Source organism: Tympanuchus pallidicinctus, unplaced genomic scaffold (assembly GCF_026119805.1).
Source record: "Tympanuchus pallidicinctus isolate F22 unplaced genomic scaffold, pur_lepc_1.0 scaffold27, whole genome shotgun sequence".
Taxonomy (NCBI): Eukaryota; Metazoa; Chordata; class Aves; order Galliformes; family Phasianidae; genus Tympanuchus; species Tympanuchus pallidicinctus.
The window spans coordinates 8954214-8979635 of record NW_026294744.1 but is presented as its reverse complement, the minus strand read 5'-3'; the positions used below and the strand labels follow the sequence as shown (position 1 = coordinate 8979635).

At 40.2% G+C, this 25422-nt stretch overlaps 1 protein-coding gene across 3 annotated transcripts in view; it reads left to right on the top strand.

Annotated features, from left to right (window-relative positions):
* The window catches only part of SOX5 (SRY-box transcription factor 5), a 637700-nt gene that overhangs the window by 40700 nt on the left and 571578 nt on the right, over positions 1–25422 (top strand). Inside the window, exon 1 of one of the 3 annotated variants that reach the window (XM_052690774.1) lies at positions 2283–2343. The exons of the other annotated variants lie outside the window; for them this stretch is intronic. The gene's annotated coding sequence lies outside the window, so the exon portion shown is untranslated. Of the gene's footprint in view, positions 1–2282; positions 2344–25422 lie in introns of those variants that run through there. 3 annotated transcript variants of the gene reach the window in all.

Here is a 25422-nt window from a genome sequence, read left to right as displayed (position 1 = left end):
CTGCATGTGCCCGGGCCCTGGTTTAGGAAGCCTGGGTTCCATTTATTTAGTAGACAAAACTATTAGAAACTGAAAATTCCTTCTAGCAATTTTCAGTCTCGCATTTGTTTTTTTTTAATTTTTACTGAAAATTAATCAGTTAAAGCAGGATAGTCATCTTATTGGCCCTCGGGTAACTCCTGAGGTGGGTTTTGCTGATCTGTCTTTTGATTGTTCATCCTTTTATAGAACAACACTAGGAGCCTTGAGGATATGTCTGACTAGCAACCACAGTCAAGCATTCTCTGTGTGAGAAGGGGAAAGGTTTATAAAAAAAAAAGAAAAAAAAAAGGCAGACCTGGGTCAGCAGTACAAATGGGGAAATGACACCAGCGTGGTGGTGAGACTGAGGATTTCTGCTTCACTGGTAACTTCTAACTTTCTTTTTTAAATGAGTTTTAGATGTGGATTTTCAGATGAGCTCTTTGAAGTGGAGACACAGCTATGCAAATTTCTCTTTTACAAGAAAATAATACGAGGGAAAATTAAAATGATCCCTGCTTTCACTCCTCTTTACTCTTTCATTTTTTTCTCTACCAGTGCTGTATACTGAGAGGGATGTGGTGTTTGACTATTATGTCAATGGTCCAGCAGCAGTCAAGCAGAAAGCGTGTCATTGTTCTTATTAGCACCCCACAGCCACATCAAACCAGTGCTCCTGTGTTGGTCAGTTGTCTTTTAATGACATACTGGGCCGTAATCCTAAGCCCAATTTGCTAATGTCATTTATATTTTGCAGCTGAATTAGTGAAAATGAAGTCTGTGCCAGGTATTTCAAGGGTTATTCTGTTCTGTTCTTACTTGAACAAATAAGTGGCATTGAGTTTGGGGACTCTGTGTCGTAAGTTCTTGTTCTTAGGAATCATTTTTTATAGAACATGTTATTTGCATTTGAATATCTTTTCATTAAATTCATATTTCTGTCTCTGTGATATTACTTATAAACCTGGAAATCTTGCATTCTTATAGGTCACTAATGAGTTATTTCAAACTCTCAATTTTAGTTGGTTGTTCTGGGTAACACTAGGTAAAAACTGTATTCATTCTATTTAAGAAAAGTTTATGGAAGTTTTAAGCAGAGCTGAAGTCCTGCATATTGAAATTCATTTTCATATATGAGTAATAAATAAAGAAACATTGGTGGAGGCATGGCAGACACATTTATAAGTTTGATTTATAAATAGAACTTGGAGGCAAAAGACATGTTTCCTTCTGTACGTCAATTTGGGGAGCAGATATCTCTTTCAAGTACTATAAAAAATAATAGGCTGGCAGCTCAACCTCTGAGCAGACCTAGAGCAGCAGGATCCACAGAAGTTTAAGCTCTAGGAAGCTGACACAAGGAATAGCATTGCTAGTGCAAGAAGAGGTAATTCTCAGAAATACCCAAGTGGCTGAGTATTTAAAACCAAACAGCGGTATCAAGAATCCTAAGGAAAAAGAAAAAACACAGGAGTACGGGCAGTGTGAATCAGGTATACATCAAGCATATGAGAAGCTGAAAGAGGGCAGGAGGGAGTTGCTGAGGAGGAACACGAGATGAATGAAAATTCTCTTCTTCTGCAGGAAATAGACCGTAGGTAAATAGTGAAATGCTGGTTATAAAGTATTGCTATCTGCAGAGGACTGTTTCTCCATTGCTACTGTAGAATTGCGTTAGTCATTCAGAGCAGAGCAAAGTGTGTACATAGCCCCAGTTTGTAAATTTAGCGGAGTCCCGAGTGTTTGCATATGTGCAAAGTGGTAAATGTGCCTTTGCTCCCGGTCCTCTGGCCAAGTAGTCTGCATTATGCCCCTGGCAGCCAGAAGCCATGTAACTGACCACGGCATGGCCCTTTGCCCTGCTTCATGGCTATGGATACAGAATGCTTTGCTGGGAATAGTTCTGGGATGTGACGCATATGACTATATTTTCTTATTTAACTAGACTGAACAGTTAGTGTAAGACAAAGCAGTTGTTCAGGGTAGATTAACGTGAGTGATCTTTCTCCTAGTTTATTAAATTTCTAAGATGTCTATGAAAGATGAGAACCAAAAACATGGAACACAGCTAGGGTTGTTGGACTTCTGTGACTTACTGTATGGGAACTGCGGAGTCAGGGCCTGAACCTCTGATTGATCACCTGAGGCGAGCCGTAAGTCAGCCAGAGGAGCACAGGTGGAGGCAATTCACCTGTGCTGCCAGAATGGGTTAGAGCCTTGCTGCACCCCTCCTAGACCTATTTAAGAGCTGGCTACCAGTGGGGAGGGATCTCTTCTGGAGATCTGCTCTGCTGGTTTTTAGTGAGTGAGCCCAGGATGGGGGTAAGCCTTCTATTTATTCTCTTTTGTTACCATAATCTGCTTTGCCTAACTCTCTTGTTTATTTTGTGATTATAGCATCCTAATATTCTTTGATGATACACCTACAGAGTGAATTATTTGGTGTACAGTTGGTGTACTGAGAGTAAGCTGGAGTTGAGAACAGCAGCAGTAGAATGGTAGGTTGGAATTTTATGAGTCAGAAGATTTAAGTTCATTGAGAGGCTTCAGGAGTTTCGTTGATTGTGGGAAGAAACTGAAAGTTGATGACATTTGTTCAGTAGAAATACTGGAAGTGCCTCAAAATCTTGAGTTTGAGGAAAAGGAAGTCAGAAGCAAGAAAGTAAATCCAGTATGAGCACTCAGGAGAAAAGGGAGCTCAGTTCTCCAGCATGAGTTTATGCTCTCAGGAACATAAGGCAGATCTAGTTCTTGCAGCCACAACTTGGTTGTGCCAGCACAGGATTAAATAGAATGAGTGTGGAAAATGGGACTGTCACCTTGAATATAGAGGTTGGAAGGTGAAACTGCACTTCTGAGAGGAAGTAACTCAGAATACTAATTGGCCTAATGAGTTTCTCAGGTTTTGTATTTTTAAATTTTTTTTTAATATATATATATATATATATATATTTTTTTTTTTAGCTTAAACAGAAAAAAAAAACATTTCTATTGAAGAGACCAAATTGGAAGTAGATAACATGACAGTAATACTACCTGGTCTCATTGCCTAGTTTAAGTGTAGTGCTAAATCAGAAAGGCAATGAGGACCTCTAAAAGCACAGAAGTGTATGGCAGGAATTACAGAGCTTTCAGAATGGCCTTTCTGTGTAGGAGAATGTCATGTTGGCTGGCAGGTATCAGTTTCAGTAGAGTTGCAGTAGAAAGTCTAGCCTACAGAAATAAACTAGTAGGGCTCTTCAGCAAAAACACTGTCACTACTGCTTAAACATTAAACTTGCACAGAATCTGGGCTACTCTTATCCAGGTGAAGAAGAGCCTTAAACATGAGCTGGTGCCAGGAGCTAACAGCTGCTTTGTCTGCAAAAACATCTTCCCCCCCACTAAAACTTTATTAACAGTTGTGTAGCTTCGTCAGTGGGAGTAGTGGCAGGAGGCGGCCTAATGTAAACACAGCACAGGTGGCTGTGTGGGGATTTTATCACAAGGGCATCTGGCCCTGTTGTGAACAAAGCTACATGTATAAGCAATCCCATGATTTCTACCACTGGGGGGAACAGAGCTGGCTTTAATAATGGTGGGAATGGCTAGAGAAAACAAGTCAGTGTCGCGTGTGAGGGCGATGGAGGCTTGTCCTCACTGCGTAAACCCTTCTTTGTGTCTCATTCCCAGCTGGCCAGGTCAGGCTGCTCCTTACTGGGATACAGAATACTGTTCACAGGTCACAAATGGTTTTTAATTTTAGTAGTGGGGAATTGTTGCTGTTCCTCATTTAGCACAAAGGTAAGATCTGAGAGGCTGAAGCTCTTTCAGCCAGGCAGGCTGAAGCCCCAGTTTGGCTGCAGAGGAAATCTATTACTCATTTCCTGCCTTTACTTAAAATAGAGAACACCTTGCTGCCCTGCTGCGTCTAAGAAGACACATCATCGCTAATCTTTTTGTCAGAATAATAAAAGTGTCAGAAGGGGATTCCCCCAAACATTTGATGATTTTCTGCTGCACTGCTCTGGCAGTCCCAGAATAGCCCTGCAAGAATCTGCACTGAAACGGGAAGTTGAAGAGTGCGAGCCAGGCTCACACATGCCCCTTCTGCTCTGGGCTTACTGGAAACTGGTGTCTTTGTTTCAAGAAATGAGCAAGAGGGCAAGGTAGGAGAGGGGCGATGGACTTCTGTCCAGAGAAAAATGTCATTAAGGAAAGGAAGAGGAACTGCTCCTTCTCGAAGAAGAACTTGAGGGGAAGGTAGTGAAATGGACCATGCACAGATTCACTCTGACTCCTTACCCATAACACAGCCCAGTTCTCCAATACGCTTAAGATATGCGTGGCTTTCATATTTGTATTGCAATTCTAGATAAACGTGTACGGTTATGCAGCATGAGAGCTACTACGGTGGACTAAAATTATTAGTGCTATGGGGGGGCTGTACAAACTGAGCTTACAGATGTGGTATGCCGGCCTGGAGACAGTTGTGTGAACAAAATCATTTCTGCACTCACAGGAAGGTGAGCAATAGATCAGTGGACATACTGGAATTTGTCTCTTTCACTCTATTGGTACAGATAAATCAGCACAATTTTTATACGTTGAGAACATAGAAACTTTGCCAACATATGCTAACAGCGTTCTAACTTGAAGGCATTCAGCTCTCCTTGGCTGATATTTGCAGTTCTTAAATTTGGCCTGCTTGTGAGCGGAATCTGGCATTGGTGCTGAGGCTGGATTTGAGAAGCATGTGTTCAGGCATGGAGTCTTCATCACTCCAGGCACAGGAGTGATGGTGTACAATGGAACTCTTGAGCACAGAGAGGAATCGAAGATCTTAGCCTTGTCTAAGTGCCTGTGCAGACCCCTCCAAAAACCTTGCTTAAAATAGCGGTATTGAGCACTGAAGATTCTGGGCCTGGTGTCCATTGTTATAGTTACCTAAATTTTATTTCTGAGTAAGTAAAACTTTGCAGTGGAGAGGACATACCAGAGAAGTCCTGGAGATCAGGAGCATGGCTTTTAAAAGCTTTCCATTGAGCATGAGGCCTGCCTAAGCAGTTGCTGGTGGAGAAATAAATACACTGATTACCTGGTATAAGAGAAAAATCTTCAAAATTCATTCAAAACTTGTGGTGTGCTTCAAAGGGGTGTTATTTCTACACCCTAATGTTAGTTTACAGACAACAGACCACCACTCAGTCAATTCTGAGTACGCTAGTGTAGTGGAATTTCTGAGTCATGGCTTGAACCAATGATTGAGCACCTGGTGGGAAGGCAGGGCCAGCTCAGGTGCATGCAGTGCACCTGAATGATTAGAAGGGGTGGAGGCACGATCCATCCCTTCCCAGAGCTCATTTAAGGGTTGGCAGTGGAGGTGATGGTATGTTGCTGGAGTTTCCTGTATATCTGAGGCCTTCCAAATGTAAGTAGCTTCTTTGCTTTATTTCTGTGCTGTATTTGGGCGAATTCTCATTTCTTGTAGTCTAGTACCTTGTTGCTCTGCTGTTGTTGCTTTGCTTTCCATTGCATCACAATTAGTCTTACTGCTATCCTCATGTTGACAGCTGAAATACCATTTGCTAATAATTGAAATGGAAAATAAAAACCCAGATCCATAATTAATACAAATCATATTAGTTCTACAAGCTTCAGTGAAACTTAGTAACTTGATGTCATGCCCTGTGCCGATTTGTGGCCAGTGTTTGAAGTGAATAAGAGTGATGTGGTGTCACAATATTTGATACTACCAGTTAGCATTTACTGCTGTTCTCCAAATACCACTTGCATACCATTTAAAATAAATTTAACAGTGTTGAAAGGAATAGACCAGTGTGCCCCTGCAGTGTAGCACTGCTGCTCCAGACAGGAATAAGGAGGCTTGGTGGAGGAGCGTTTGTCACACTGTGTTCTCTGACAGGTGTGCATTGTATGCACTGTCACGGAGGAAAGCCCTGGCTGCAAGGTTTTGCCAGGGGCCCTCACTTCTGGCTTATGTGCAGCTCCTGCCCCTTGCCTGTTTTCTGTACTCTCAAAGAGACTGCCTAGGGCTTTCTGGAGGTGGAGAGACCATGGCACTGTACTCCAGGTGTGGGAGATGCTGGTTAGCAATGAGCAAGCATAAAGAAGGAACCAGTTGCATGGCTTGTGTACACCATGTAGTACTTAGCGATGTCTCCTGTGGGCTAAAACATGCATGAAGGTATTGCAACATCTGTGTTTTTACACCTCGTTTGCCCTGCTGTTCTTGATTAACAGCAGCTGAGTTGTAAGAGGCTACCATCCCTTTAGACTTAGTAAAAGTAATTAGTAAGTGAATACAGTGAATAAGTACGGGGAGAAAGAGAAGACAGAAGAAAGATTTTTAGCTCTTCGTGTTTTGAATGAGAAGAAGAAAAAGCTGTTCTTTTTTTTGTTTGTTTTTTTGCAAATGGTGCACTGTAATACTGCCTACAATAAGTGGTGCTTGAATGCATTAAGGGTCTGAAGTAAGCCTATGAGTGTCAGTAATTCTAAGTAATTCTAGAGTTCAGGCTGTGTTAACATGTTGAATATGTCTCCCACTCAGAAGAATACTTATGCGTACATATGTGTATGTGTAAGCATATAGAGTGCAGCGTTATGTGTTACACTTCTAGGGTATGAACTACATGGACATTGCAGCTTTCTTTTGATGTTCTTCTCTTGCAGAAACACCATTAAAATGACTAAACTGGGAGTTTTGTAGTTCTCATTTTTGTTGGGGAGTCTCTCAGGGGGAGGAACTTTTTCTTGCGTGATTTCAACACTCTGCACACTGAGTTTTCAAAGAGCTTCCTTCATCTCTCTGATAATGAGCAGTGCAGAAGGTTGAATTCTGCCCTCAGCTGTGCCGAAGCAGCTGCCATTGGCTTCAGTGGGAGCTGCATGTGCATGTTCAAGGGCAGAACATGGAGCGTCATTCTTAGGTGCACGTAAATGCTGTTGGAGGCTATGCTGAGGTCACATAGCGTTGCTGGCATAGAGCCTTAGGAGATAAAGTGGGCTGTGTTTTATCTTTCTCAGGATGCTTACTTTTAAGGCCTCTTGTGTTTTCAGAGATGAGGGCGTAGACTTAAGAGTCTCTTCAGTTGGTGAATATTTTTTTTAATTTTAGCTAATGTGTTAATTTCTTGCTGTGAACTGTGCTGTAGCACTGTTGTGTGCTGTTGATCAGCTCCTGGATTCCTCTCCAGAAGTGGCTGCGTTTTTAGAGATGAAGCACTATGAAAATTCTACAACCTGGGAGATGAATATATAATTACAATCAATAATTTTTAGCCTAAAATATATGTATTTTTTTAATACAATGCATATTATGCCCTGGAATGAGATCAGGAGAAAGAGCAGTCTGTAGAGCTTGGGTATTTTGCCTTTCTGTGTAGCCAGAATGGTATTGAGGAAGCACCGCTGAAAAGTCAGTGCCTTTTCTTATTGCTTCGTGTATGGTGAAAGTATGGAAATTAAATTGGGCTCCACACTGAGTGATTCCATGTGCTGGAGTCTCCTCCTATGTTGTACGTTCAGGTTCTCTTCAAAGAAGACAACGAGTTAAGAATGAGTTTTCAATTTGCCTGAGTGCTGTTCAGGTGAATGTCAGAGCACTGTGATTACGCCTCTTAATAAATCTTTAAAAACTAAATCAGCTTCTGAAATTGGTGAATGTCTCATGGGACAGTGGTCCAGAAACCTGTGTGTGTGCACAATATGTGCATTTCTGTCAGTACATACATACAAGTGTATATATGTCCATTTACACACACTGACAGATGTGGTATTTTGGTGTTTGTAATTTTAGTGAGGTTATTTTGTGTGAGGCAGAGGTCCTGAAACTATAGAATAAAACTATAAAAATAAAAAAGAATAAAAGCTAATTATGTGGCATTATGGTGTGTTCTAAGGACTACGGGTATAAATCTTCTTGTTTGTGTTTCAGTTTTTTTAATCCAAATGATGAATATCTGAAATGCCAAAATGTTTAGGCATTCTCATCCAAATGATGTGAGTAAGAGGGATAAGTATTCTTCATTTGAGGAAAAAATTACATAGTTGCAATGAACAGAAAAACCCAGGGCTAAACCTGTTGTTCTTCACTAAAAATATAGTATTTTGTCCAAAGTCTACCTTAAAGCCACCTGTATTGCTAGATGAGGCCCCAAAGACATATTCTTGGCAAAGAACATTTCCTTGACTATGTACTTTGATTTTTTTTCTTTTTTTTAATTTTCTTCAGAAAAGAACAGCTTACAGAAGCAATTCCATTTTCAGATTTTCTTTCACTTGCCTGAATGATGGGAGGAAAAATTCCATACTGAACTTGACTTACTAAGAGCCACATCTCCAGGAAAGCAGGAGACCAATATTCAAGTAATTCAAATTGCTGGAGAGAACATGAAGTGGAAAGGACACTGAGCAAAAGCTGCTGTAGTGGTGCTGTTTTATTTAGCTCAGTGGAGAGGAATCTAGTTAGTGTTGTATTAGAAATTCAGAACATTGAAAGCTAAGGAAAATTGTGAGTGATTTAAACTTATTTTTACAGTTTGGGTCTGATTCAGTGATACTTTTTTTTTTTTTTTTCCTGAATCCAGCTACCAGAAATATGTTTTTGTTGTTCCTTTTTCTCTGTGTACTGCATGTGAGCTGCTGAGTGCAGCTACAATAGGACACTGCTCTGCAGTGTAAGATGTCTTCAAAGGGATTCATGGAAGACTATTTCAAATTGTTCTTCTGAAAAATGCCTGCTCACTAAGCAATCATGAGCTGGAAAGTAACCTCAGTAGAGATTTACAATGAAATTGCCCCTTCTGTAACTCCCTGATCTGCATGCCTTACTTGCAAATGGAATGTGCTGTTCCAGTTCTGCCCCTGTTACAGTGAAAGAATTTAATATGATGCTCGCTGTTTCTTTTCTTCTGTCCTTCTGTCAAAAGCTCACGCTTACTGGAAAATACAGCATGGGTGGTGTGTCTGAAGAACGTGCATTAATGATAGCAAATATTGCCAGTACAATAAGGTATACTTCCACCAGCAATGTAAGTGGCAATGCAGAGATGCAGGGTTAGTAAGATGTGAAGAAGGAGCTCAATCACTGCTGTGGATAGGTTCCTTTTGGCTGGTTGCATGCTTAATGCCATGTGGTGGTGCTCATACGATCCAACAAGGATGGCTTGGTCTTTTTTTGAGTCTGTGCAGGGTTGTTCTCGGCTGCAGAGCCATAACTAGTGACAGTGCATGTCTTGGCTTTGTGCCGTAGCATTACTCAGGTACTTCTGTTGATGAATGCAGAATACGAGATGTGGAGGCTGGATAGATGGGAGGTATCGTTCCTTCACTTCTCTCTGCACTAATAACTTACATGTTATAGATCATCGTGGCTCAGTAATCATCCGGCTGTATTTCTGGTATGAAAATTGGTTTTCCTCATGACAGAAATTGGTGCACTTATTTAGTTTTATTCCTTTTCTTGAGATGGTACTGTGAAGAGTTTGTCATCCAGATGGATTTATTCAAGCACTGTATGAAAATGGCCATTACAAAAAATAGGCACAGTCCTGCAAGTCATGATGTAAAACTTGACAGGGACAATGCCGTAGTCACATAAAATAGCATTTGCTGTTCTGCATTCAATAAAGTGCTCTTATTTAGGTATTAGAATTGAAAACACAATTTACTACTTTGGGGTTTGGATGAAAACTAAAACCAAAATCTTTTCCAATGGAGAAAAACTAAATATGAAAGATCCACTGGTATTCTATAGGGCTTCCAAATTCCAGCATATGAAATTTCTGCAATGTTCCAAGCGTGTTTATACAGTCTCTTTTGTAAGTAGCCAAAGAGCATTTCTGCTGCTGCTTTAAGAATTCTTTTGGTTAAAAACCACATCACCACACTGTGATATTCGTTGTTGCTTATTTATTGCCTCTAGTTTGTCTTACTCTCATCCTACTTGTGATTTTATTCCCAGTTATTGCTGCTGTTCTTAATAAGGCAAGTTTTTATTTGGTTTTAGCGAGAGTTCCTAAGACAGAATTACAGTGAAGTGCTACTTGGGGCTTCAATTCTAAAGTTCTTAAAAATTTTGTTGGTAGGTTACTTACATGTTTCTTCTGGAAGGAGCCTGATAATTAACAAGGGCAGTCAGATCATTGAAGGAAAGTTGTTTACATCATCTGTTGTGTTGTGCTGTGTAAAAATGTTGCTGAAAGCTTTGCTACCAACTTAGCTAATAGGAGGGCAGGAGTAGTAGTTAGAATTTAACATCTATTTTTAGTGCAGAACTGTCCCTTAAAACATCTCCTAGAAGACAGGAGTATGGAGTGGGGGCAGGAATGGAGGAGGGAATACGTGAGAGTTTAGATTTAAATTGTGTTTATTCTTTGGGCTTTGATTCTTTCTGCTAAAATTGTTGTTTTAGGTAATGCAAAATACTGAGATTGTTTTGAAGAGCTAAAACTTGATGAAATATAAATACATATTTGTCTGATATGACTTAGGCATGAGGAACTAAACTCAAATTGTGAAGTTAATAGGTTCTAGATTCAGAAGTCAAACAGCTACTTTTGAAAATTAACAGCTGTGGTTGTAATTTTAGCTGTTTGAAACAATTTTCATACAGACCAGAAGAAAGCCAAATTATTGTTTCCCTGTGTGAGTAATCTTTTGGTACAAAAGTCATGGCAGATTTTACCAGGCGTGTTACTAAAGTAATTGCCACCATTAAAAATCAGCAAAAAAAAACCACCTGGTGATATGTAAGTGTGGACTGATTGTAAACATATCCCTTATCCACAGTGAGCTGATAATACTGCTGCACGTATATCACTTGCTGCTATCTGATGTGGCTGCTGACATGATGCTAGCAGTAGGCTACTGCTACTATCCAGCTTTTCTGACGTATTTTCATATCTTATTTCCCACAGCATAATTCTTGTAGGCATATTTTGGTGGCTTTGGCTTGTAGTTCTTGGAAAGCTGCTCTATCTTTGTCTGTCCTTTTTCAGACAACAACACCATTGCTGTTTTATGGCAGTATGGGTTTTTAATGTTTGAAAACCAATGATATGGCCTCTTCTAAATTGAATTAGCCCAGCTGTAGTCTGTTGTAGCTGCTGATCTGAACGCTGAAGTCATTCGGTCTGAGATTCCCAGCCTGCAGCACAATACATCGTACTATTTTGGTAGTAATGAAATTCCCCTAAAGTATATACTGATGCTTGTTTTTGATGGAGAATGTCTGATGTTCGCAGTTATATTAACAAAATATTTGAAGGCCAAAGAGATTGCACTTGTGAAGAAGTTATTCTCTGATGTTGTTATCATTAAAGTTGACTGAAAATGTTCCATTTCAACTGATTTTTGGAAAGCTGAGTTCTGAGGAATGTATGTAGGATAATTTTTGCTTTCCAGTTTCAGCAGAAAACAGGAAACTCTTTGTACGTGGATGCTGCTGTGGTGTCTCATGGGAGTTTTGGGTAACTGTACCCTGCAGATCTGTGCCTGGGCTTTGCTGTGCTTCCCTGAGTACCCATAACCACTTAGGTAGGGTCAGCACTAAGCACAGGGTTGGTCACTGAGCAAGGTGTAGACTCTTCTGTCAGTTCTGTACCGTATTTCACACTGTAGAATATAGATTTCTTTCAGCAGAACATTCATCATGTGACCAGCATCTGTTACATCTTTAGTATCCAAAAGAATATTGTGAGTCCAGTGCAGGTCTTTGGGTCCTTTGTTTTACATATGACACACGTTTTACATAATAAGACTGGGGAAAGCTGAAGAAGTTCACTCATCAGATAGCATGAGAATTATGAGGCTTTTCATATACTCTTATTTCACTGAGAGCTGATGCCATCTTATGATCAGCTCCTGTAAAAATCCTGCCTTCTGCTATAGCATTACCATGATGATATAAAAGCCTGCAGTGCTAAGTGGAAAACAATGGACTGTGATCCTGAAATTTTAAATGACATTTGAATAAGATAGGAATGTGCTATCTAGTGACCTGAAGGACCTTGGTCTTGTATCTGAAATTCTGTGGAAGTCAGATGTGGGTCAGAGCATGTGGTTTATGATTCTGAGTGTGCTGTGCTGGAGGACTTACTAAGAAGAGTGTGGGGACATGGAACACTTGAATTGGAGGGAAGTGTTTCTGAATTGTGGTTTTCTTGCTTGCAGCTTGAATTTTATTTTATTTTTTTTCATGTAATGAGAATGTTTTTGCTTTGTTGCCTTACTCTGCAATGGTATGTGTTTTCATGCAAATAAGTGATTTTTGTAAGCTCTGTTTGAAAAGGAGTTATTGGGATTTGTCTAAAAACCTGCTTCTAGTGACCTGCTTCTGTAGGTTCTTCATGATGCTTCTGTGGTCCATTTTTACAGAGCTGATAGCTAGATGAAGATTCAGACTTCAACCATTGCTGTGTGATAGTAGCTGTGATGTGGGTATCATACCACACCACGTGACATTTTGCATTAATTATTGGAAAAAAACAAAGAAACAACAAAGAAAACCAAACCCACGTTATTTTCATTGCAACTCCAGGTTGGATTTCAGGCCCAATGACAATGGCTGGAGATCCTTTTTTGTAGGCTTTTTTTTTTTTAAACTTCATTTCTCAGACTCTGTACTAAATTCACTGAGTCATGAGAAGATGTTACAAAATGGGATGCCACTGGTGCGTGTTTGGCCTTGCAGAAAATTAAAATCAGAGTCATTAAGGTTGGAAAGGAAGTTGTTGAGTCCAGCTGTCACCCTGTTCTTAACATGTTCACTAACCATAACCCTCAGTGCTACTCTCCATGTTTCTTGATCACCTGCAGGAACAGTGACTCCACCACCTCTCTGGGCAGCCTGTTCCAATGCATCACCACTCTTGCTGAGAAGGAATTTTTCAGTATCTTTCTTCTGAGAGGGCCCAAAACTGAACACAGAACCCATGGTCCAGCCTCACCATAGCTGAGTACAGGGAAATGATCACCTCCTTAGTCCTGCTGATTATGTTATTTCTAATATAAGCCAGAATTCCATTGGCCTTCTTGGCCACCTGGGCACACTGCTGGCTCGTGTTCAGCTGGCTGTTGACTAATAACCCCAGGTCCTTTCGCTCTGTTCAGTCTTGCATCCACTGTGCCCTGAGGTTGTAGCATTGCCTGGGGTGGTTGTGGCCAAAGTGCAGGACCTGGCACTCGGTATTGTTGAACCTCAGCCCAGTGTCTCAGTCTGTTCACGTCCCTTTGTAGGGCCTTCCTACTCTAAAGCAGATCAATGTGTCTTCCCAGCTTGATATCATCTGCAAACTCAATGAGAATGCCCTCAATCCCTTCTTTCAGGTAATCAGTAAAGATACTGAACCCCAATAGTGATTCTTGGGGAACACCACATGTGACCAGTTGCCAGCTGGATTTAACTCCATTCACTGCTGCTGTCTGGGCCCAGCTGTCCAGCCAGTTCTTTACCCAGCAAAGACCATATCTGTCCAAGCTGTGGGCTGCCACTTTCTCCAGGACAGTGGTGTCCAGACAGTGTCAAAGGCTTTACTGAAGTCTAGGCAGATTATATCCATAGTCTTTTGTGCATCTACCAAGTGGTCATAGAAGGAGATGAGGTTGTTTAAGCAAGACCTGGCTTTCATGAAAGAACCCAGGGTAGCTGGGCCTGGTTCCCTAGTTGTCCTGCATGTGCTGCGTGATCTCACTTGACAACCTGCTTTGTGACCTTCCCCAATATGAAGGTTAGGCTGACCAGGCATGTAGCTTCCCTCCTTGGAGGCAGATGCTCAGAGGGTGAGGAGGCTGGAAGAAGCAAGGATAGAAAGTACAGTGTTTTTCCAGTGGACTGAACTGTAGCCATGCCTGCTCACCTTCCAGAAAGCATCTATTCTCCTGTTTTGCTGTCTCCTGCTGTCAATCCAGAGAGTGTCTCAAACTTCATTTGCGCTCATTTCACACAGAGTTTGCTTATCAGTCTGAAAGGCGAGTGTCTGATCTTCCCGTTTGCGTGCTTTCACTTTTAAGATCTTCCCTTTCTTATGTAAAAAAGGCAATTAGAGTCGTATCTGTTTATTTTAAACAAAATGGCTGTTAATTAGCGTGATCAAAAACCCTGCCATTGTAGACTATGGGTTTCACTTTGTAGTTGCACTAAATTGCGTACAGTTTGGTGCCAGCTGACATGATAGCAACACAAAGTCTAGCTTTTTTTAACTTAATGAACAAACAGATTTATGAGGCTTTGTTATCTTCTGGTTTAGATCTATAGGTTCTGAATGCATTATTTAGAGTTCTTGTTCCTTAATGACTAATGTCATGTTGTTACTTATTAAGAGTGCTTTAACTTGCTGAAGAAGTTTCCATCTCTTTTGTATCCCTTTTTTCTGTTTCCCTTTTTTTTTTCTGTTTTTTTTTTTTTTTTGATGGCTTAATTAAACAATGTGTCTGTTGTACACAAAACAGTTCAGATGTACTTCTCTGGTTGCATTCAGATTTTCAGTCGCAAACTTTGTAATGCCGTTGTCCTTGTGAGAAGACTGGATGCTCTCATCCCTTAAAATGAGAGTAAGGGCAGTTCCCTATCTCTTCCCCTCTGTTGCTTCCTGCTATTCCTTCATATACCTGAAGAGCGATCACCACAACAGTCCACACGGTTCCAGAAGGTGTTTTAAGGAAGAAATGACATTTTATAAGAGTTTTGCTTGCCTTCTTTTTTTTTTTTTATTACTGTTTTATTGGAGAGAAGGTGTTCATTTCAGATATTTTAAGTCTTTTTTTTTTTTTTTTAATCTGGTGTTGTAACTTCTAATTGTCATTGAAACAGTGACTAAAACTGGCTAAATGCTGGATTTTGCTCAGGAGATCATCTGCTCTTTTCACCACGGGAGAACTGGGAACTGCAGTATATCTTCTGGAACTTACTTTTGTATGACTATATATCCCCATCACTGAAGTTTCCATTGCTTCATTAGCTAACAATTTTGATGTTAACTTTTTCTGTATGCTGATAGAAATTCTGGGTCAATTTAGGCCTTCTAAAAGTAGCTGATTATTCAGGTATGTCATTATTTCTATGCCTTTTTATCTGTTGGTCATTATTGAAGGATTCGAGTGAAATCCTTATTTGCATAGGGAAAATCAAAATTGAAGTCAAGTCATAAGCAAAGTCAGTGAGCTGGCATAAATTTCTTTACAAGAAGGTATAATCAGATCATTTTACAGGTTTTGCTTTCACTTAAAACTTTGCGTTATGTGTAATTCTTGATTATAATTCTCATAAAGTGGATGTTTAATTTAAATATGCAAGACAATTGGTACTTTTGCATATGGTTATATTTGAATATTAAGCCATACACTATTTCATACAGCAAAACTGAAGAAAATGTAATTGCTAATAAAGAAGTTCCACAGACTAGACAGTCTGTATTGACTTGAGGACAGAAAGAGAAGGAAAAAACCAAGCACTTCAGAAGGTTGATAAGAAAACAAATTGACAGTACTAAAAATGTTAGTTTCTTTTTCCTTTTTTTTTTTTTTTTTTGTTTTTTGGTAATTGTTTTTCATTTCCAAATTAAAGAGAAAATAAAAAAATTTGGAGAAGCCTTTTCACAGAGGTTTTTTATTTGAGTCAGTGGAAGCAATGTATTGAAAAAAAATAAAGCATTCTTTTCCTGTTTTAGCACTATAAAGCACTGAGAAGCATCAGGTTAAATAAACTTTCAGACACTAATTTATCTTTGCATAACAAATTTGTTTTCAGGGCTAAAGATTTAAATGGAAAATTTTCAACTTCATCAGTTAATTGTTTTCTACGTATTTCAAAATGAAATGGAAAAAAACTGGTGTATTTATTGAAAACGTTATTTATAAATTAAACAGTAATTTACAACAGTAGTCTTATTTGGAACTTTTTTGACCATATCAACCTTAATTCAAGAACAAGAGATTGGCCATTGAAAAGAACAAGGAAGAAATGTAGAAAAATAAGCATATTAGACATTAAATGTGAGTAACTTGTGGGTCTATTTTAATAAAATTAAATTTATTTTCATAAAAATCAAGGCTTACTAATTAAGCTTCTTTGTGAATGCTTGAAGTGTGAAGATATGGATGTTTCCTGTCTCCTTATTTTATCATTTATGCCATGATCTACTTAGTTAGGAGACTGTATTTGAAGCAAAGTCTCTTAAGACAAATAATTTCATAATTGTTCAGTTCAGAGAATTCTTTACCTTTTGATGAAATGGCTGGTATTATCAGTTCTCCATACTGGTAAACTGGAATATTCTATTAATACAAATGGTACAGAGCTATAAAAATTGATGCAAGTGTATTTTTCATGTGGCACTTAATTTACATATGTTTTACGTTTAATTATCATATATAATATTTTTTTCCATAGAGGTGATAGAAATGGGGCTTTGATCCATTGGAGTTCTTCAGCAGATGCTTAACCTTAAGCACATGAATAATCCCATTGTTTTCAGTGTCTTTAATCTGTGCCCTTAAGTGCTTTGCTGGATTGTGGCCTAGTATAATTATATGTTTGCAGTAACAGTTGCTTATTAAAAGCAGTTGTTAGATCTCAAAAATAGTATAAAAGAAATGCATGAAAAAATATTAAACAGTATTGCAGAAATACATAAGATAGTTCCAGAATCCTTACTTGTTTGTCATCGCCCATCACATTGCAGATTGTGCTTTTTTAAATACTCCATTAATTCATGAAGCCAAAACCAAGACATTAAATAAGATTCTACAGATCATTTATGTAAAAATTCAGGATATGCTTAGAAAATTTTGTTATTAATTCTGGATTCTGTCACAAAGGTGCAGTTTTGTTCACTGTCTGTGTTATGTGTCATTCTAAACAATTCAGAAAGACTAATCATGAGCTGCAGTTTTCTGCAAGACCTTGGTTCTTTGTCAGATAAGAAAGACTGAGTAAAAGTGATGTTCCTCTGTTAGACATCCTGGTCTCTATTTCCAGTGTTTCATCTCGGTATGCAGTTACTGCTTTTCCCATTTCCTCTCTTTTTGATCCTGGATCTGTTCTGTAATGTTCCATGCTGTTTACAGCCTGTGTAGTGTTCTCTAACCCAAAGCAAACATTAAAGACTTAGGTTAAATATGGTATTACACCCTGATAATATATTCTGATGGTGTGTGAGTGACACTGTCCTAATAGCCACTCCAGCTGCATTTCACAGGTGCCTGCTATGAGAATGCTTTGATTTCAAATGAGAAATGCTCTGAAGTTTAGGGTGACAGAGATGCATGAGGTTTACACTGACACGTTGAGGAAACCACTTGCGTGGGTCAAACACAGTTCTACATGCCAGTGCTTATACCTGCAGCTTTGTGCTGAGATCTCCTCTATCTAGAATTCAATTTTTTCCTGATCAACCTGCGCTCTGAAGCACTTGTTGTGTTTATTTCACCATGAAAGGCCATAAAAGGAGTTGCTTAAACACAGTTTTGTCTGGCCTCTTATATTTCAGAGCCAAAGCTTTGGGTGTATGTTAGGGATTTGTCCTCCTGCCCTTAGAACATGAGCAGCTTGTCTGGACTGCCTGCCAAGTTTTGTGTTTTCCAGTAATGGAAGCATGTGTGAGTGAGCATGCAGCAGCACTTAAAGGGTAAAGGCAATGTGAAATGATCTGTAAATATCACTGTTGTGTGTGATAAAAAGCAACTCTTCTCATGGCTGCCCAAAGAGTCCAGCAGTGCTGAGCAAGTGCCATGCCCCTCTGAGTAAACTCAGGGAAAACGTATTCCCTTCTGTAGGACTGATGTGGGGCTGTATATAGGCAGGGTCACTCACATCTGACCTGGCAGGGGCAGCTCTCCTTCCTATTAGCTCTGCAGTGCCTGCATGGGTGCCTTGTGGGAAATGTCCCCCAGCTCCCCATCCCCTGCCATTTATGACAGTGCTGTGTGTCGTAGCCGTGTGAAGTTGTGCTGCTTGAAAAAGGTGAAAACGCAGCGAAAACTTGTAAGAAAAACCCAGTCCCTTCTGGTTGAAGTAGCAGAGTCATCTCCTCCCCCACCCACTTGGGAAGTAACAATCTCCCCCTAGAAATTAGTTCATTAGTGTGTATTGCTATTCATGCAGGAAGGTGTGTGATGTCCTGCGGCTGTATGTATTTGAGTAGAAAATGTCACCTCCTATCAGATTCGTAATACTCCCAGCCTGTGCTGGCCCAGGGCATGCAATCTCTTGAGATCTTCTGTAATGCACAATGACTGCATCGCTACAGCTGAATCAAAACTTGACTGCGTTCAAGGAGAGGATAATGGTTGCCACCTTATGCGGCTCAGATAAATGACAAGTCTGTGGAAGGTCAGCGCTTGCTGCGCAAAGTCTTCCACGTCTTGCAAGAGGAAGTAGAATCCCACTTTCTGCTTGGTGCCTTTGCTGCTCTCTTTGCTCACACAGGTGGAAACATTAAGGTAAAATGGGCACTCAACAGTGTGAGTGTGCGGCTGTACGATTTGGACGTGGTTCTTAAATTGCCCTTCATTGTCAGAAGCTGTTAAGCTGAGGAGTGAAATATGCGTCATGAGTGGCAGTCGAGATCACTAATTATCTCTAATTCTCTACAGGGGCATGTGGAGGTGAGGCTTTTGCCTGTACATTGGTTGGAACTGGAGGAGAGGGAATGGGGATGAGAGCTGCATGTGACGCCAGGGTGCACAGTGGACAAACTGGGTTTCTGTTGTCTTCTTTTTCCATGAGTAGGCCGAGGTGTAGCTGATAGGAGCTCTGTGCTGGAGCTCCCAGCCCTGGGCAACCCCGTTGCAAGGGTCAGTGCGCATGCAGGTGGGAGCATCCTTCGTTATTTCAACAGGGCTGATCAGCCCTTTGCCATTTCAGGCATCATCCTCTTGCTTCACAGAAAGGCAGAGAGTGAAGGAGGTGTGTGCTGAGGCTGGGCAGGGTGATCCAAGCCATTGGCAATCTGCACTAGGAGTTGCTCTCAGCCATGGTTAAATGCATTTGCAGTGATACAGGAAAATTTTTGCAGCCACCAGCCCTCCAGTTGAAGCAAGACTGAAAAATGTAACACAGCATGCCCTAATTCGCTTAATATGGTCTCTGTCCGTAGCTACCCACTTGCTGTCTTACAGTAAAGCTGTTCGGTTTTTCTATGTCCAAGCAGAACAGGAAGATTAAGCATGCTGTTGTGCTGTGTAGTTTCTGGCAGAACTTCTTTGCTGCACAGGCTGTAAGATGCGTTTTGTTTTATTTTCTCTCTCTTTTTTTTTTTTTTTTTAGAAAGGTACAAAGTACAGTGACAGGAACTATCATATTCAATTGGACATGCTTTCTACAGATTTGTTAAGGATTTACTCTACACATTTGTAGCATTTAGTTGCCATGGCAATGACCTCGGTGCAAGAGGGAACAGCCTTTAGGTTGGACCTCAGATTTTCCTTTCATTTCCATTTAATTTGATTTGACTGCGAAATGTCACTTCCATTGCATTGATTAAGCTTCATTGCGGCCACCAGCTCTGTTAGAAAGGTTAAAGGGCAGGCCAGTGGCTGTCATTTTTCTTCCCCCACCCTTTTCTGATATCAATATAGATGGTTTTTTTCTGAGAAAGAATAAGGTTTTACCCCATGGTGCTCAGCAGTAAAAGCAAAACTAATGCAGCAACAGTTTGAAGCTATGCTAACCTGCAGCTTCCTCATACCGGTACTGTAGCATTTTAAAAAGCCACGGATTTGTTTCCTTTTTTTTCTTTCTGACATATGCCCCCACCCTGAATAAACAACAATGAATGTGCCTTCCAACTCCAACCACCATATCTGAAGAAGGATAGCTGTCTCTTTTTCAAAATCTCTGTTATCTGTGGGGTGTATAATAGCTTCCTGCTGACTTCTTTGAGGCCAGTAATTAGTGTGAGCAGTACTCAGAGGATTCCTCTTTGGATGGGCTCTTTCGAGTCTGTTTGGTATTTGCTGAGTGAGCACCAAGTGTAAAAAAGCATGCGTTGGGATGGGAGGCTCAGAAGTACACCTCGACCGAAGCGGGGACTGCTTAAATAAGCAATTCTGTTAGTGGCAAACAGAATGAGCACTATCATGGTATTCTTCAGGAAATGTTGCAGTGTTTTTGCTTTGAAAGTGATACTGCCCTTCTGCTGAATACAAAGATATAAAAGTTGTTCTATGTTTATACAGGGTTCCTCCTCTTGGTGTGCCTTAAGACCTCTGTCTCGTACTGCGTGGGCTATCGAGGACGTAGATAAATTAGTATGTTTGTTTAGGTACTGCAGAGCCTAGGTTACCTCCTTCATATGCTTCTCTGTAATACCAGGGACACAAACCACACCAACAAGCTGGCTTTCTGCTCTCAGCCAGGTTTTCTGCCACGTGCTCCATCAGCTAGAATATCATCTCAACGTGTGCATATTGCATGATATCCGAAGTTAAGAATCCTCCTGCATAGTTTGGTCAAAACTTGAGGTTGAGAGTTCTACGGTTGTAATGAATCATGTATCCGATGTTCACGTTGAAAGCACTGCACTGAGAAACTTTGTTTTGATCTTAGTAGAGCTAAAAACAGTTCTGTTACTGGATTTCAAAGTTTGTGCAGTTGGATAGAAATTAAAAAAAATATAAAAATAAATCAATTATTAGAACAGCTGGTAGGGTAGGAAAGAATGTAACAATGACTTGTTAAAGCAGGCACTGTGAGTGTAAGCAATAAGGGTAGTGAGGTTGTGGCACTCAGAAGACAATGGAGAGAATCCAGCCACATAATATATGATACAAGGAAAAAACAAACAAAAAAAAAAGTAGTGTGCAGAGCTTAAAATACTTGACAGCTGAAGGGCTGTTTGTCTGTCCTGACTGAGCAGAGCTCCAAGACCCTTCGTTTTTGGAGTAGAGGGCTCAGCTGGTGTGAAGGCAGCTCTAGCCCTGTATGGACAGGTGTGGAGAATCTTCTGGCCTGTGATTGGCACACACTTCAGAGCAGGGAAATACAGTCATATTCCATTTCTTTTTCTTATGTCTGCTTTCTTCTCTAAGCCACGCAGCACCTGGGATGAGGGCTGCCCTCTGAGGGCTTTCCTGTCAGTGGTGACCAGGGCCAGTGTGGGAGCATGCAAATACCTGAGGTTGTGCATCCATTCTTGTTCCATTCGAAGGCAGAGTGGGCCTGACCTAGAGGAGAGACTTCAGAAGGAAAATAGTTCTTTGTGCACCCAGATGTGTCGTGAGGAAGAGGAGGACTTGACCAGGCAGCCTTGAGCTTCATTAGCAATAAAGAGGAAGGAGCAAATCAGCTGGCTGTGCCTGCCAGAAGGGGGATGCACAGGCCTCACACTGAGGGTATCAGCCATTCTCTCCTCCTGTGAGCACCCAGTCACTTTGACTCCTCTGCTTGCTTCCAAAAAGCTGAAAGGTGAGAGGGAGAAGGAAGGGAGGGAGAGAAAGTAGCAACTTTCTGTATTAAAGAATGAGAAGGAAAACATAAGGTAAAGCTGCAATAACTCACTGCAGCCCAGTTGGTAGCCTGCAGGGTGATGCTGTCCAACCTCCTTGCTTTTCTGCTGTGGCCTTGTGCTGGGACATGGGAGGTGAAGGAGGGAAACCAGGTGTGAAATCCAGCAGCTGCTGAATAGTTTTGCTTAACAATGCAACTTGTCACCACACCACACAGGGAGAGAGTTTGGCACTGCTTGAGCCTGCCAAGGTGTCTCAGACACCAGGATCCAGCTCACATGTTTAGTAGTGTTCTCTTGGCCTGGCTTTGAAAGAGGCAATGTTAGCTCTCAGTTGTGTATGTATCTTTTTGATAAGATGTTGCTGACATTTTCAGTTCAGTTTACCATTATTTGGAAAGGACATCAGTTTTAGAAGGGAGGTGATAGCTTTTCCTTTTGAAAAGAATAGTGTCAGTATTCAAAATATAAATGCAGACACTGTAGCCTTCCCCAGAAGGTGAGTTTGTCTGCAGAAATTCAAAAAAGTTTCAAAAGCTCCAAATCTCAAACATACTTAGAGCATGAAACGTTGGCTGAAAAGACTTGACAGTTTCTCTTTGTGGTGTCTTAATCATAGAATCATGGTATGGTTTGGGTTGAAGGGATCTTTAAGATCAATGTTCAACTGACCTGCTATAGGCAGGGACACATCCCTCTAGAAGAGGTTGCTCAAAGCCCCATTCAGGCTGGCCTTGAGTGCTTCCAGGGAGAAGGCATTCCCAGTGCTTGTATATGGATTGTGGTACTTAATTTCCTGTGCAGAAACACTTTGTAAATGATCAGTGTTGGTATTGTTAATTTTTTGCTGTTATTTATGAAATATTCTTGAGTAAAAAGGTTTTATGACTAAATTGTTGTCAGCAACCGCGTACTGCAACACTAAATACGGTGTTTGGTTCTTGCTCTTAGTGGTTTGGCACTACAGCATCGAACGGCATCATTCACATGCCTTTATGTCATCCTCTCAGTTATAAGCAGTGTATTAAAAAAAAAAAAAGAAGCAGGTGCAAAAGTTAGAAGCTGAATTCTGAAAATCCCTTTTATACTGTAACTCAAATCTTTGTCCAAAGATTTATTTTTTTTTTTATTTATTTAAATATTTTATTTTTAAAATTTTGTTCAATTTTTTTTTTTTTAGAGTGCAAAAATCACAATGCTGCTTCTGTCACCTGAAGCCTATGGGTCAGGCTGGGAGTGATGCAGATGCTGCTCCCTGAGGCAGGTGTGTAGGGGCGCACCAGCCACCAATTCTCACTTCCTTTGGAAAAGCCCAGAGCACTAGTAGAGATTAATTGACTTGTTGTTCTCTACCTTAATTTGATTCTGAGTTTTTACATTATGCCACTGTGAAAGATGCTGTCCCACTCAGATAAACCATATTTGTCCTATTTACTCACTGAAGGAGAGGCTGTTTAATTCCACTGCTAAATGTGAGCAGGATCCGGCAGTTCCAGCTCCAACACTTTTTTTTTCTTCTCAGCAGGAGCCGAGTATTGGCATTTCTCCCACATTATTGCTCCTTGTTGTTTTTTTCTCAAGTAAAAAAAGCAAAAAGGAAGATTAAAAGGAAGAGGGAGACAGATTTGAAAAAGGATCGTTAGCTCTGAGGTCTGGTGGGACCTTCTTGGAAGTATTCACAGCCCTGTGTCACCTATGCCAAAGTCATACTGCAGTTTTCAGAACCTTTTATAAACCCCAGCATCTAAGAGCTCTGCATCTTTCTTGTTTTCTGTTTGTTTGCTGTTTAACAGGAACAGCTCATAGTAAATTTTGCCTTTATCTTTCCTCACTGGAGTTTAACAATTACCTTGTCACGTTCCCTTTTTTTTCAAGTCACAGGTTGCTATTAATACCTTGGCTTTTACGGTTTCACCAAACATTTGTATGGAGGCATAAAAGAGGAGTCTCCCATTGTTTTAAGTTTTATTACTAATTTGAATGCAAGGCCAGGTTCTTTAAAAATTTCCAAAATAGGTGAGAGCTATAAATAAAGCTGAATGTGTTACTGTTTTGGGGGAGAACTGTGGAACTCTCAGTTTCTTCTTCCAGCTCAGCCCTAGAATAGATGCATGCTGTTAGTTTTTCACTTGGGGCTTTTAGATTCCATCAGACCTCAAACTTAGAAAAAAAGATAAGAAAAATTTTGCGAACTGAAGATTGAGTTTCATGCAGACATGAATCAGCCCTGATACCTTGGCTACGGTCATCATGTGAGTATGCTGTCATTGAAGCACATATGATAAATCCAGGAATCAAACCGAACAGACTTGTCCACTGTGCCTGTGAGGCAAAGCAGAACAAAAGAAAATTTTGCAAATGTCAGAATTAATATTTTCAGACAAAAATATTTTAACCGTAGTCTCTTGACTACTCCATTCAGATTTTGAGATGCAAGAGGACTACTAGGGTTCTTAGGCAGCAAGCCAGTATAAATACTAAAAATAAGAGGAAATTATAGAGCTGTTTTCTTATTGTTAATATTATAACACATCTTCTGTTGGGTTTCCTCTCTGCAGGGCTCTGTGCTGCAGTAGGTCTGTTTACCTCTGTCTCCTGTTATAAACATAATTCCAAAGACTCTGTACTGCAGAGCTGCTTCCACAGGCTCTGCTAAAACCTTGCACAGAATTGAGCAAATCTGAGTGAGCAAGTAAACTCAATTCCCAATGACAACAGAAAAATTAAGTCAAGCATTTAGAGAGATGTGATTTGAGGGGGCTTATAATGCTTGTCTATGAGTCTTTAATGTCTGAAGGATCCGAGTCTGTGTTTATAAAGAACTCTTTTCACGTTGCCACCACTTGCTTTCTTTTCTGCTTGCAGAGATCTTAAAAAGATCTCGAGTCTTTGTACTTCAGATTGCTTTTGTTCAGAGTTGTCCAGTGTTTCTCCCCTTTTATGTTTTTGCACTGTTTGCTTTGCTGTGTGCGAACAGCAGCCTGGGCTGTGAGCACTTTTGGGTTTTAATGTAAAGTTCTGATGGGTGAAATTGTGCATATCCTCCTATTCCAGCCTCACTTTTTACTCTGCAGAGGAGCCAGCAAAGGTAAAATGATGCTACTAAAGATATAAATAAATCATAGAGTGGTAGTTTTGTAATCAGTTTAGTAGATCTTATTCTAGCTGATATATAATGTTGTGTTTGTTGGCAAAAAAGAAGAGAAAGTAAAAATGAAATTATATTTATCATCAATTTTATTAATTATGAGAAACTAGTTCACAAATACACAGGAGTACTATCTTCAGCAAATCCTTTGTCGTCTTGTTTGTTTAATAAATTAGATGGATGTACCAAATAGCATGCTGCTGGGACAACATTAATTTTATTATAGAATAAAAAGTAGAACTATTAGTCTCTGTTTCTGGCATGTTTGTAAGCTGTCTGACCTATTTTCTTCTCCTACCCCTTTCCTGATGCTTACCAAACTCCCCTTTCCTATGCCTAACATAAAATTCTTACAACTAAACTGGCCGATAGTCAGCCCTGGAGACATTACCCAGTATCCTGGCAGATAGATAAGATATATTGTTTTATATATTTGTGCAACAGGGAGAGACAGTTTCATCACTTTAAGCAAGGGAATAATCTGTTTACACTAGAGGAATAGGCTCACTTGTTTTTCTTGCCTTCAGTTGTGGAGATATTTTCAAGAGGCAATAGCTACCTCATTTTTACCAACAGAAATAGCTGGATGGTTTGTCTGAAATTTATTCTATTTCAAAAGAAGAGTAAGCCAGGAAACTGCACTCCTCAGCATCCTCAAGACTTATATAATGCCTAATATGGACTTTTAAAATTAAAACACTGTCTGTGTGGTTAGGTTTTTACTACTGCTTGTATTCAAGAGTTGGAAGTATCTGGACTGTTTTTAAATTAGATTCCTTGCAAAAAACACTTGGAATTGTGTTG